Source organism: Petaurus breviceps, unplaced genomic scaffold (genome assembly GCF_028583685.1).
Source record: "Petaurus breviceps papuanus isolate PSGF00001 unplaced genomic scaffold, PetGlider_PUasm1.0 551, whole genome shotgun sequence".
In the NCBI taxonomy this organism is placed as follows: domain Eukaryota; kingdom Metazoa; phylum Chordata; class Mammalia; order Diprotodontia; family Petauridae; genus Petaurus; species Petaurus breviceps.
Window position 1 is genome coordinate 17,173,782 of NW_027186372.1, and position 13,459 is coordinate 17,187,240.

Below are 13,459 nucleotides of genomic sequence, written 5' to 3' on the forward strand. Positions count from 1 at the left end.
GATCAAGGCATGGAGCAGGACTAAGACAGTGAAGTAATAACTCCTGCATCAAAAGCCTCCAAGAAAAATACAAATTAGTTACAAGCCATGAAGGAGCTAAAGAAGGATTTCTTTATATCGAATTCTTTATTAACTTCTATTTTACATCATTCATTTCCACAAGATCTTGAGTTACAAATTTTCTCCCCATTTTTCCCTACCTACCACCCCAAATAAGAGATCCCATTGGATATCCCCTCTTCCAATCTGCTCTCTACCATAAATTCTCCCATAACCCTTCTGACTTTCCAGTAGGGCATGGTGGATCTCCATGCCCCAGTGCCTGTATATCTTATTTCCCAGTTATATGTAAAATAATATAAATAATAGTATATATATATATATATATATATACATGTATGTATGTATTTAAACATTTCATTTTAAACCTTTGAATTCCAGATTCATTCCTTTCCTCCCTTGTCACCCACCCTTACTAGAGAGATAAGCAATTCAATACAGGTTGTACATTTGTAGCTATGCAAAACATTTCCATAGTGGATGTATTGTAAAAAGCTGATTATATTTTCCTCCCTCCTGTCCCACCTTAAGAAGGATTTTGAAAATCAAATAAGAAGAGTGGAGGAAAAATTGGGAAGAGAAATGAGAGTGATACAAGAATATCAAAAAGCGAGTCAACAATCTACTAAAAGGAGACCCAAAAATACACTGAAGAAAATAACACCTTATAAAATAGACTAACTCAAATGGCAAAAAGAGGCCCAAAGAGAGCCATTGAGGAGAACACCTTAAAAAGCTGAATTTGACAGACAGAAAAGGAATTTCAAAAATTCACTGAAGGGAATAATTCCTTCAAAATTAGATTGGAGCAATTGATAGCTAATGACTTTATGAGGAATCAAGGTACTATAAAACAGATTCAAACATATGAAAAAATATAAGGCAATGTGAAATATCTCATTGGAAAAACCATTGACCAGAGTAAATCCAATAATTTAAAAATTATTGGCCTCCTTGAGAGCCACAATTAAAAAAAAAAGCCTAGACACCATCTTTCAAGAAATTATCAAGCAAAATTGCCCTGATATTCTAGAACCAGAAGGCAAAATAGAAATTGAAAGAATTCACTAATTGCCTCTTGAAAAAGTTCCCAAAAAGAAAACTCTTAGGAATATTATAGACAAATTCCAGAGTTCCCAGTTCAAGGAGAAAATACTGCAAGCAGTCAGGAGGAAACAATTTGCATATTGTGGAAACACAATCAGGATAACACAAGACCTAGCAGCTTCTACATTAAGGGACCAAAGGGCTTGGAATAAGATATTCCAGAGGTCAAAGGAGCTAGGACTAAAAACAAGAATCATCTACCCAGCAAAACTGAGTATTATGTTAAAGGGAAAAATATGGTGACTCAATGAAACAGAGGACTTTCTAGCATTCTTGATGAAAAAAACAGAGCTGAACAGAAAATTTGACTTTCAAACACAAGAAGCAAAGAAGCATGATATGGTAACAGGAAAAAGAAATCATAAGGAACTTATTAAAGTTGAACTATTTATCTTCCTACATGGAAAAATGATAATTGTAACTCATAACACTTTTCTCAGTATGAGGATAGATGAAAGGAATATATATGTGTGTGTGTGTGTGTGTGTGTGTATATATATATATATGTATAGGAGGATGTATGTGTATATAAATATATGTTACTGTGGGAATTTGTATGTTCATGTATACATAGAAAGAGGGGATGATACTAAAAAATAAAATTAAAAGGTGAGAGAGGAATTTATTGGGAGAAGAAAGGGAGAAATAGATTAGGATAAATTATCTCATATAAAAGAAGCAAGAGAAAACTGTTACAATAGAGGGTAAGAGCAGGAAGGTGAAAGAGAATGGGACAACCTGATTCTCATTGAATTTGGCCAAAGGAGGGAATAACACATACACACTCAATTGGTTATCTTATGCTACAGTAAAATAGGGAGGAAAGGGGATAAGAAGAATTAAGATAGAAGGGAGGGCAGATTAGGGAAGAGGGTAGTTAGAAGCAAACATTTTTGAAAAGGAATAGGGTCAAAGGAGAAAAGAGAATAAGTGGGGAGGTGGGACAGGATGGAGGGAAATATAGTTAGTTTTTCACAATATAACTACTATGGAAATGATTTGGGTAACTACACATGTACAATCTATATTGAATTGCTTATCTTCCCAGAGGGGCGATGGGGTGAGGAGGGAAAAAGGAGGAAAAAATCTGGAATTCAAAGTTTAAAAACAAACGTTTAAAAAAAATTTTTTTTAATGCAACTTGGAAATAAGGTATACACGTACTGGGGTACAGAAACCCATCTTGCCCTACTGGAAAGTTAGGGGTGTGAAGGTGAAGAATATAAGAGATTGGGGGAAGTAGTATTCAATAGGCTTGCTATTTTGGGGTGGAGGTAGGGGAAAGACAGGGAGAGAAAAATTGTAACAAAATCTTGTGCAAATGAATGTTGAAAACTGAAAATAAATAAATTTTAAAAAAAGAATTTACTTCTTCCTCTGACCTCCCTACCTCACTACTCCCCCCCTCCCCAAAAAAGGAAACAAAACTCTCACACCAAATATGCACAGTCAAGCCGAACAAATTTCCTAGTTTGTTATCTGTGAAAAAATGTTCCTATTATTCACATCCTACATTGATTATGTCTTCATTCTGCATTTATTGTTCCATCACATCTCTGTGAGAAAGTAAATAGGATTCTCCATTACCAGTCCTCTGGAATTCTAAATGATCATTGTGTTGATTAGAATTCTAAAATTTTCCAAAGATTCACCTTTATAGTTAATTTGTTATTGTTTAAATTGTTCTCCTATTTCACATCTCTTCACTCGGCATCAATTCAGAAAATAACTGAAATTTACCATGAAATTTTTTTTCTTCATTTCTTCCAAATTGCATTACATCTAGTATGGCATTATATCTTGATACCACAATTTGTCCAGCCATACTCTGATCAATATTACTCTAGATTGCAGTTCTTTGCCACCACATATATACGTTCATGCATGCATGCACGTGCGGGCACACACACACACAGAAGAGTTATAAATTTTTTTGCATATAATAACTTTTCTTCCTTCTTTTGTCTCCTCGAGGCATAGGACTAAGTGTTGTTGCTGGGTCAAATAACACTCACTTTTTAGCAGCCTTTTTACTCAATTCCAAATTGCTTTCCAGAATGGTTATACCAAGTCACAGCTCCAACAAGAGTGAATTTATATGACATTTTTTTTTGCATTCCTTCCAGCATTTTTGTTTTTTCGTTTTAAGAAAATTTCCCAATATGATGGATGTTAAGAGGAAACTCAGAATTCCCTTAATTTGTAATTCTCTAATTGTTTGCAACTTGAAGCTATTTTTTTTTCATATGATTAAAGATAGCTTGAATTTTTCCCTTGGGAATTGCCAGATTATATCCTTTGAACATTCACCAATTGGATTCCTTGCTATTATAAAGAACATGTAAAATCAGTTGCATAAAATTAGGTAGCTACACAGTCATCATTTTTTAACTTATCAGACTCCACAAAGCTTAATTTTGATTACCTTAAAATGTGAAAATTAATGAAAATAATGAAATGTTTCTAAAGCAAAGAGCTATAAGAAATACTCTTAGGAAAGTAATATTTTGTGGTAGGAATTCTATAATATATAGGATTAAAGAAATAAATAGGATAGTTTTTGTACAAACAAAACTAATGCAATCAATATTAGAAGGAAAGTAGACAGCCGGGATTTTTTTTTACATGAAGTATCTCTGATAAAGTCCTCGTTTCTCAAATATATTGAGAACTGAGTCAACTTTATAAGAATACAATTCATTCCCCAATTGATAAATGGTCAAAGGATATAATCATGGAATTTTCAGAAGAAGAAATCAAAACTATCTATAATCATATAAAAAATGAACTCTTGATTAGAGAAATGCAAAATAAAGCAACTCTGTGATACCATGTCACACCTATGAGGTTAACTAATATGAGAGAAAAGGAAAATGATAAATAATGGAGATGTGGGAAAATTTAGACATGGTTACACTGTTAATGAAGTTGTGAACTGATCCAATGATTCTGGAGAGCAATTTAGAACTATACCCAAAGTATAACCTGTGCATATCCCTTGATCCAGCAATACCCCTACTAGTTCTATATTCTAAAGAGATAATAAAAAAGGGAAAAGGACAAAGATGTACAAAAACTATTTATAGCAGCTCCATTTGTCATGGCACAGAATTAGAAGTTGAGAAGATACCCATCAGTTGGGATATGGTTAAATGAGTATTATGCTATACCAAATGACAAACAGGATGATTTCAGAAAAATCTGAAAAGAATAACAGGAATTGATTCAAAGTGAAGCAAGCAGAACCAGGAGAACATTGCATACAGTAACAACAATATTGTGTGATGAGCAACTCCAACTGACTTAGTTATTCTAAGCCATAGAATTATCCAAGACAGTCCCAAAAGACTCATGATAGAAAATGCTATTCATATTCAAAGTAAGAACTAATGGAGTGTGAATAAAGATGGAAGTTGCTATTTTCACTTTTATTTTTTCATATTTTCCCTTTTATTGTGTTTCTTCTTATACAATATGACTAATATGAAAACACATTTTACATGATTGCACATATATAACTGACATAAAATTGATTACTGTCTTAGGAAAGGGTGGGAAGAAATAGAGGGAGAAAATTTGAAATTCAAAATTTTTAAAAAATTAAAAATTGTCTTTGCATGCACTTGGAAAAAAATAAAGAGAAAAAAGTATAGAAGTGTTATCAATCAATGATTCACCAAGCATTTATTTAGTGCCTGAAATATGTTAGCATTGTACTAACTTCTAATGCTACAAAAGTAAAAGCAAAAATTCCTGCCTTCAAGAAGCTATCATAATATCAATTAAAAATGCAAAAGATATAAATCTTAAGCAGTATAGTATGGTTCAAGAGTTCTCCTCAACAGTAATCTGAACTAGGTAACTTTGTTTTTCCTTTCAGTACTTCCAGACTTCACCCTGTTTATAAATTTTTTTCCCCAACCCTCTTAGGTACTTTCATCATGTTTCTCCTATCTTCCTACTAAATTGGGATGCAGGAAAGGATGTGGAACTTTTTCATATAATTAATCTAATATCTTAGTAATAGTTTACATAAGCTACATTTTAACAGGCTAATGGACTAAATTTCAAAACAAGCCCTAGAGTCTTCAAAATCGATATTCATACCATCATCTGAATGTTCATTCTCATTTCTAGGGTTTTGCTTATCCCATTCTCCCTATGTGAAAAGTACCATTTTTCTTCCCAATTATTCAAATCGTATTCACCTTTCAGCGTCCATATACAGTCTCATGTCCTTCATGAGTCTTAAACTCCATTGATGTCTTCCTTTTCTGAACCATCACAGTACATAAGAGTATACACAAAATTCACTTTTAAATATAACCCACAAGTGTTTTACATTCTTAGAACTGCTGAATATATGCAGGCTTTATTTTCTTTGCTCAATTAGATTATAAATTCCTAGACGTTAGGAATCACTTTTTTTTCTCTTTTCTCTTTCCTCCCTCTCCCTTTCTTTCTTTCCTTTCCTTCCTTCCTTCCTTCCTTCCTTCCTTCCTTCCTTCCTTCCTTCCTTCCTTCCTTCCTTCCTTCCTTCCTTTCTTCCTTCCTTCCTTCCTTCCTTCCTTCCTTCCTTCCTTCCTTCCTTCCTTCTCCTCACCAGTTGATGGAAATGTTATGCACTTGTTAAATGAAAAAAATAATTTCAGTCATCAGTCAAGGGATGAAAGAGCCATGGGTCTTGCTGGCATTCCAGAAAATAGACCATATATATAATGGCTTATTTTACTTACCTGCAATTCTAATCCTACTCTTCCTCATGGACTGAGAATAATACCTAATGTCTTTTCTACTCCTGATTCTGTCATTACACATGGTCATTTTTTTATGCATTCTAACTTTTCATGCTTAATTATATTAGTTTAGAATTACTACACCTCCTAAAATATTTTTAAATGGAATAGAAATTATTCCTCTAAAGCAAAAACAAAAAAATATCATTTTTTCTGCATATAAATCTTAAAAAAACACTGCAGTCTCCTTTTACCCAATAACTCATCTGTCATTTCCCCAAATGCCATATAAGGCTGCTGATGCATGATTTGTAATCTATGGAAGTGACATTATTCATTTTATAAGCCTGTGTTGCCTACTCATAGCTATGGCATTATACAAATTGAGATTTTCCTTTAACTGTATTAGAAAAATAGGTTATCTCATGTTGGTAGAATCAAAAATACAGCTTTCTGGTTTCCATTTGTTTGCTTTTGCCATGACTATCAAAATACTTACATATAAGCTTTCTTTTTTTTTTTTAGCTAATTTTCCTTAACCTAGTCTCAGGTAAGTTTTTTTTTTTTAAACTTATTGGGAAGTATTAAGCATTTCACTATCTTTATTTATTCAATAAACATTTATTGAGTCAACATAACTTAAGGAATAAAAGGTTTATCGTGGAATTAGGAAGACCTAGGTTCAAATCCTGATTTTGATATTAGTAGTGGCATAAACACAGTTAGGGAAAGCTAGGTGGAATAATTAACAGAACACTGGGCTTTCAGTAAGAAAGATTTGTGTTCAAGTCGGGCCTGAAACCCTTAGTAGCTGTGTGACCCTGTACAAGTTATTTAACCCTGTTTGCCTCAGTTTCCATATCTGTAAAATGAGTTGGAGGAGGAAATAGTAAACAATTTCTCTATCTTTGCCAGGAAAACCCTAAATGGGATCACAAAGAGTCAGAGACAACTAAAAATAACTGAAAAACAACACAAAAGACAAGTCGCAGGTTCTTACAGAAAAATGACTATTGTATGAACCAAAGAGGGACTTTCTTCAATTTCCTACTTTATGAAATTTTTGACCAAGAATAAAAAATGGGGGGGAGGATGACTGTTTAGTATAGATATAACATCATACTATATGCTATGATTAGAGATTGAAAGTAATTAAAGGATATGATAACTGTGTACTCAAAGAATTTGGTAAGTTAGAACTTAAATACACATATCAAGGAGCTAGAAGAGATTTGCTTTTATGATGATGTTTAAAATTTTATAATTATATAAAAGTATGTTTATATTTGTTTATGAATAAGAAATTAAAGATTTTTTTTTCAGTTATATGATTATCAATGTTGTATACTTGTTATGGAAGAGCTCATTGTACAGTGAATAAAAAATGAAGAAGGGGGTTAATGCAGAAGCAAAGGAAGGTAAAGACATTATAAAAATATAAGAAAAAAGTATCAGCAATAAAGAAGGCAGTCTCTGATCTTCAATGAAAAAGAAAAATTCCTCATATTCTCAATGTCCATATATGCTTGAGTCCTGTTATAAGTTTAATGAATATCTAAATCTCAAAGAAAAGATTCCAAGGTCTCAGAAGAAGCATTTGGGCACACCAGAAAGCATTCTCTTTACTAAACACATTCAGTCAATTATTCTTTCTTGATATCTTTAGTACCAAAACATTACTACATATAATTGATGTCTTATAATATTCTATCATACTACATAGCATACCACATGCTCTAAAGAAAATTCTGAGCAAGGAAATATTAAACAAAAACAATATTTCTATAATACTTAGAAAAAAAACTTACTGTCCTTTAAGCAATTGATGACTAAATGGGAAATAAAACTTTGCTGATTTGAATTGGAATGCAATTTAAACTTAAATATTTCTTTTCCTTATTCTGACAGTAGCAACTACCATAGACCATTACCTTATTTCTTTAACTGAGAATGCTAGACAATGATTGTGTGTGTGTGTTTCTCTGTGTAGTAAACCAATTAGCACATTCTGCAATTCTACACATATAGCATAGTACTGAGAAGTTAAAAATCTGGTCTATTTTAAGTGAGTTGTCTATATGCAATATGTAATTAAATAGAACTTTTCCCTATATAATTTTGAAAATATACAAAAACAAAAGATGAATCAAATACTTGTACTAGAAGTTCATTAAATTTTAAATTTAGAAAATATGCATCTTATTTAAAAATGATTTGATCACTTCTTTAGATGAAAATATATTCTTTCAAGAAGATAATTCAACACCTACATTCAAAATTTTAAAATTGTCAGCAGGCATTTTCTTTTTTTCCTTTCTGGTAATAACAGGATGCCTTTAAACTTCCAATTTCTTAGTTGGAAAGTACAGCTGTGTTGTTTATAATGCATTGATTTGTTGTCTTTAAATCCACCAAGGTATTTCAGTTATTTACAGCTAGTCTTAAGTAAGTTATGTCCATTAAGTGTTGCAGATAGAGGCCATTGGAGCAATCCACTAAGGGAGGTATGGATTTGGTAAAGTAAAAAGGTGGACAATTAAAAAGGATATTTCCAAATGGAACAAGAATGTATGTATGTATGCACATATGCATATATATGTATGTATATGTGTGTTTCCATTCTCTTTGTGAAATATGTTTCTTTTGCAAGTGAAATTGTTCTGTCTCTTCTAGAAACTATCAGGAATACCTAGAGTAATGAATGTTGATAGGTGCTGTACTGAATAAAATTAACCAGTCAAAAAAATTCATTAGGTGCCTTCTATGTGCCAGTAACTGTTCAAAGTTCTGGGGATAGAACAAAAGGCAAATGATAATTCTTGCACTCAAGAAACTCAGTTCATTGAGGGTTGACAACACATTAAGATATATGAAAGTTGAAGGAAGAGGTAAAAGGAAGAGAGAAAGTAACCAATGGGGGAACCAGATGAAGTCCTGTAACCAGTCCTGTGTGAGGTGTCTACCTTTGGTTCTCTCCTTAGAGGACCTAGGAGGAACTCTCCAATGTCCTCTACCCTCTTCAAATAGAGAGAGGCAAGGACCCACGGAGCACTTGGTACTGAGGAACTGTGACTTTCAGAGTTGATTCCTAAAGGACTTAGGAGTCAGAAAGAACTGGGTTTGAATTTTTCTCAAATATCTATAAACTAGGCAACCCTTGACCAGACATTTATCCTCAGTTGATCATTTGATTATACTGTACATGAGTTTTTATTCCTATTTCTTTACATATTATTCTCCCCTCCACCCTTAGCTCCTTGAAAGTAGGGGCTGTCTTTTATCTTTTTTTCCCACTACCCACAGTTTATCATAATGCCTGGCATATAGTAGGTGCTTAATAAATTTTTATTAACTATATCAATGAGCTTAATCACATGTAAAACTAAGATAATAGCATTTACATCACATGATTACTATGGGAATCAAGTGAGATAAGATACATAAAACACTTTATAAACCTTAAAAAAAACCCACTATATTAAAATTAGCTATTAGCTATTAAGTCAATAATGTTGACAATGACTACTACTACTACTTCACATAGATCTATATCCATCTTTATATAGCTCTTAACTACTACATCATAGGAAATATTAAATAACAACAACAAAAAAGCTTCCCAGAACATCTACATATTGGCATCAAAGCACTTATCAACTGCATTAACAGATCACCATCAGAATGGAACAAAAAAAAAAAAAAAAAAAGCAAAATAGCCCAAAACTTGAAACTACAATCTTATGGTGGTTAAATTTCAAAATTTCAACAATTATAAGTACATTTTACATGTGAAAATAAAGATTAACAACCATATCACTTTTATTTAGTATTTTATTTTTACCCAGTTACATGTAAAAACAATTTTAACATTTATTTTTAAAACTTTGAGTTCTAAATTCTCAACCTTCTTCCCTATTTCCCCCTCCCTCTTTGAGAAGGCAAGCAATTCAACATAGTTGTGTCATGCAAAATATTTAAATAATCATGTTGTAAAAGAAAACATCAGAAAAAAATAAAGAAAAATAAAGAAAACAAAAACAAAATGTAAGTTCCAATGTATATTCAGACACCATCAGTTTTCTGGGAATGGACAGCATTTTTCATCACAAATTCATCAGAACTGTCTTGGATCATTGCATTGCTGAGAATAACTAAGTCTTTCAAAGGTGATCATCTTAGAATGCTGCTGTTACTTTGAACACAGTACATTTCACTTTGTATCAGCTCATGCGATCCTTTCCAGGTTTTTCTGAGAGCATACTGCTCATAATAACTTGTAGGACAATAGTATTCCATCTTAATCAACATACCAGAACTTGTTCAGTCATTCCCTATTGATAGGTTTCCCCTCAACTTCTAAATCTTTACCCCCAGAAAAAGATCTGTTTTAATTTTTTTTTTTTTTTTTGGTAAATATAGGTCCTTTTACTTTTTTATCTCTTCTGGGATAAAGACCTAGTAGTGGTACTGCTAGGTCAAAGGGTATGCAAGGCTTTATATCCCTTTGGTCATAGTTCCAAATGGCACTACAGAATGGCTGAATCAGTTCACAACTCCACTAACAATGCATTGAAGTCTCATTTTTCCCACATTCCCTCCAATGTTTGTCATTTACCTTTTCTGTCATATTAGCAAATCTAATATGTATGAGGTACTACCTCAGGATTGTTTTGATTTGCATTTCTCCAGAATGAGTTAGCATATTTTTTCATATGATTATAGATAGCTTTAATTAACTCATCTGAAAAATCATCATATATTTTGATCATTTATTGATTGGGGAATGGCTCTTATTTTTAGACCTTTGACTCAATTCTCTATATGTTTGAGAAATGAGGCCTTTATCAGAGAAACTTTCTGTAATGGCAAGCAAAGAAGTGCTTAACACCTTGTTTTAGCTACTTAAGTATTTAGCACCTTGTTTGAATCCCTTGTGATTAAAAAGTGGAAGGAACATGCTGGCAACAGGAAGGGTGGGACAGGAAGGAGAACAATAGTATATAAGGAAAAACCCTAGCTGGGACTGAGCAGAGCTGGTAGGAAGGATGATTGTGGCATGGGAACTTTGTCTGCCTGTGTTGATGTTACTTTGTCAGATCTTTCTGTTGACAGAGGACATTGCTGTTGTTACAGAAGCCCTAGGACCTAACTGCTGGTTCAGAAGCCCTGAAAGAGGAATTTCTTGTATTCTGTTTACAGAAGTCCTGAAGGAGGGTTTTGTCAATATTTTCAGAGGTCCTGGGACTTTACTGATTATTTTTGTTGATTTCGCAGAGACCTGTCTTCTGCTTTTTGTTGATTGCACAGGCAGAAAAGTGAATTGATGAAAGTGCCAGCAATGTGTTTGAATATTGATGTAACTCTGCTAAGCTTGATGTGTGTAGATATACTTGTGGGTCTACTAAGTTTTCTCTTTGCAGAAACTGAGACTTCAAAGGGCTTGAGCTGGACTGGTCATGATGGGGTTCGAGCTGGAGCAGGAACTGGAACAGGAACTGGAACAGGAGCTGGGAGTTGCCTACCTGTGAATCCAGGTAACAGTTGGTTGTATTCGGGCCAAAATTAGGACCATGGAATCTGGGAATTAGCCTCAGTTTATTGCTGAATAAATAGAGTTCACTATACTATGCAATCAGAATCTTAAAGCTATTCACAGCAGCAGTGCTCTGGATAGTTGCTCATGCTTGACTTTATGCTTACCTCTAAATTTTTTTATCACAGTTACTATTGCTAACTTCATTTATCTCCATCCTACAACTCCCACTTTTTTATTCTATTCTCTCTCTCCTTTCACCTTGTCCCTCCTCAAAAGTGTTTTGCTTCTAACTACCCCCTCCCCCAATATGACAACCTTCTATCACCCCCTCCTTCTCTTATCCCCTTCCCCTCCTATTTTTCTGTAGGGTAAGATAAATTTCTACACCCAATTAACAGTGTATGCTATTCCCTCTGTGAGCCAATTTTGATGAGAGTAAGGTTTGCTCACTCCTACCTCTCTTTCCCTACCCCTTTCCCTCTACTGTAAAAGTTTTTCTATGCTTCTTTTATGTGAGATAATTTAACCTCTTCTACCTGTCCTTTTCATTTTCCTCTCTCCCCCCATAATTTTAGTTTTTATATACCATCCCTTCATATTCAACTCACACTTTTGCCCTCTATGCATACTACCCTAATAATGAGAAAGGTCTTGTGAGTTACAAATATCATCTTCCCATGTAGGAAAAAAAAATTATAGGGCCCTTATGATTTCTCTTTCCTGGTTACCTTTTTAAGTTTCTCTTGAGTTTTGAATCAGAAAGTAAAATTTCCTATTCAACTCATGTCTTTTCATTAAGAATGCTTGAAAGTACTATTTCATTAACTGTCAATTATTCCCTCTGAAGAATTATATTGATTTTGGCTGGGTATGTGATTCTTGTTTGTAGTCCTAGCTCCTTTGCCCTCTGTAATATCATATTCCAAGTCCCCCAATCATCAAATGTGGAAGCTGCTAAATCTTGTGTAATCCTGACTATGGCTCCACCATATTTGTTTTGTTTTGTTTTGTTTTTTTGACTGCTTGCAATATTTTCTCCTTGACCTCGGAACTCTGGAATTTGACTATAATATTCCTGGAATTTTTCATTTTGGAATTTATTTCAGGAGATGATTGATGGATTCTTTCAATTTTTATTTTACTCACTAATTCTAGAATATCAGGAAAGTTTTCCTTAACAATTTTTGAAAGATCATGGCTAAGTTTTATTTTTTTAATGGTGTTATAGGAATGTAAATTTTTAAGATCTTCCCTGCCCTTAGGCCCTTTGATTTCCTTAAGTGCACCTGGAACCTGTGGCAGGAGGTTTGTTTTTCAGGAGATACTTTTTGATTAGAAAGTGGCTCAAGAGCCTTGTTACATTCTCTGAGCCAGGAGAAGTCTATATAATCCCTGATGTGAGACTTTGTTTTGAGACTCACTTTTAGTTGTGTTATTTCACCAGATGAGATTCTGGGCAGCTGTTGAGAGACCCCTGGCTTTGAAAAACCCAGATGTTGATGCTTCCCTCTCTGATAACTGACTACGTATGGATGTAATGGTTGGACAGTTGGACATCTGTCTGCTTGAAATGTTTCTCTGTCTTGTAATTTCTGCTTGTAACCTATGTATCCTCTGAAGTTTGGGGTGCTGACTTTTTCCCCTGAATTAGGTAAATTATATGTTTGATTGATTAAAGCAAGATTGTTAACCCATTTTGAATTGTTTTCCTTTAGAAAAGCAGATCTAAGAACCTGTCTTGGCAGCAACCCAGGGATGCTGGCATGCTTGCTGCAATGCATGGTTTTCAGGAAGTTCAGTAATTTTTAAATTATCTCTCCTGCATCTATTTTTTAGGTCTGTTGTTTTTCCAAGCAGACATTTTACATTGTCTCCTATTTTCATTATTTTATTTTTGTTTTATTGTTTCTTGATCTCATTGTCATTAGCTTCCATTTGCTCTAACCTAATTTTTTTTTTGCCTTTTAGAGGGCAAATGGGCTTAAGTAACTTGCCCAACGTTACATGTCTAGCTTGTGCA